This window comes from Gigantopelta aegis, chromosome 12 (genome assembly GCF_016097555.1).
Source record: "Gigantopelta aegis isolate Gae_Host chromosome 12, Gae_host_genome, whole genome shotgun sequence".
In the NCBI taxonomy this organism is placed as follows: Eukaryota; Metazoa; Mollusca; class Gastropoda; order Neomphalida; family Peltospiridae; genus Gigantopelta; species Gigantopelta aegis.
The window spans coordinates 35,602,472-35,604,579 of NC_054710.1; positions in this window are offsets into that span (position 1 = coordinate 35,602,472).

Here is a 2,108-nt window from a genome sequence, read left to right on the forward strand (position 1 = left end):
TATACACACACACATACACACACACACAGACGCATACACACACACACATATATACACACGCATATACACACGCATATACACACGCATATACACACACATATATACACACACACATACACACACACATAGACACACGCATACACACACACATATACACACGCATATACACACACATTTACACACGCACATACACACGCATATACACACGCATATACACACGCCTACACACACGCATACACACACACACATATATACACACGCATATACACACACATATACACACGCATATACACACACGCATATACACACGCATATACACACACACATACACACACGAATATACACACACACATATACACACGCATATACACACACGCATATACACACGCATATACACACACATATACACACGCATATACAAACGCATATACACACACACATATACACACCGTTTATTTACTCATTTATTTACCTCAACACCGAAAAGTTCTTTTATATGCTGTTTTGTCGTTAAAGCGACATACCCTAGTTTTTAAAAACGCACGTTCGTCTAAGAAGTAATGATTAATGAGACAAACTCTGGTTATTTTAGACAGTATTTCCCTGTTTAAAACATCATTGACTTTAGCTTCTCTCTGTACTAACCATATCCAAATGTGTGTTGCAGGTTTGTAGAATAACTAAACTTAGTGTCCATTTTTACGCGCTAAAACTAGGGTATGCGCCTTTAAACTTTAATTAATTCATTCATTCATTCATATACTGGCTGTTTGTACATTTCTACTGTCTAGGTGGTCTTTATCATTTCTTTTGTTAAACAACACCACTAGAGAACATATATTTATTAATCGTCGGCTATTGGATGTCAAACATTTAGTAATTCTGACATATAGTCTTAGGGAAGAAACGCGCTTCATTTGTCGATTAGTAGCAAAGGATCCTTTTTATATGCACCATCCCAGAGACAGGATAGCACATACCACGGCCTTTGACAAACCAGTCGTGGTGCACTGGCAGGAACGAATAATATCCCAATGAGTCCACCGACGGGGATCGATCCCAGACCGAGCGCGCATCAAGCGATCGCTTTACCACTGGGCTACGTCCCGCTCCTTGCTTGTATGTGAAATCTCCACTTTCCTGGCCATTCTTGTTATACACACACACACACACACACACACACACACACACACACACACACATACATGTCTCTTGGAATTTCGAAGGATGGACTAAAATCTGTTAATGAATAGCTGTTACCACGGTAATAACCTATGCGTTTTAATCTAGTGCATCAGATTTGTCGTCAACGAAAGACAACACACGTCATGACGTGGCTGAATAATATCAAACTGCGATCCAGTTTTATTCCAAATTTCGAGGATTCCAAAGAGACATGACGTAGACGGAATTTGGTAAGATATTTAAACTGATTTCATATGCATTGTAGTTACTGGTTTATACGATATGTGATTTATATATGCCGTAGATTGATAAATGGATGGAAGAGATGATGGGCTGATGAATGAATGGAAATATTTTATTTAACGACGCACTCAACACATTTTATTTACGGTTATATGGCGTCAGCCATATGGTTAAGGACCACACGTATATATAGAGAGGAAACCCGCTGTCGCCACTTCATGGGCTACTCTTTTCGATTAGCAGCAAGGGATCTTTTATATGCACCATCCCACAGACAGGATAGCACATACCACAGCCTTTGATATACCAGTCGTGGTGCACTGGCTGGAACGAGAAATAGCCCATTGGGCCCACCGACGGGGATCGATCTTAGACTGACTGCGCATCGAGCGAGCGCTATACCACTGAGCTACGTCCCGCTCCGGATGAATGAATGGATGCATGAACGGATAGACGGACGAACGATCGGATAAAGGGATGGATTGATTCCGAACAAAATATGTAATTTATAGCCAATTGGATTTAATTGATTAAAGGAAGGAAAAAAGTGTGTTTTGTTTAACGACACCACTAGAGCATATTGATTTATTCAACATCAGCTACTGGATGTTAAACATTTGGTAATTTTGGCATACAGTCTTAGATAGGAAACCCGCTACATTGTCCCATTAGTAGCAAAG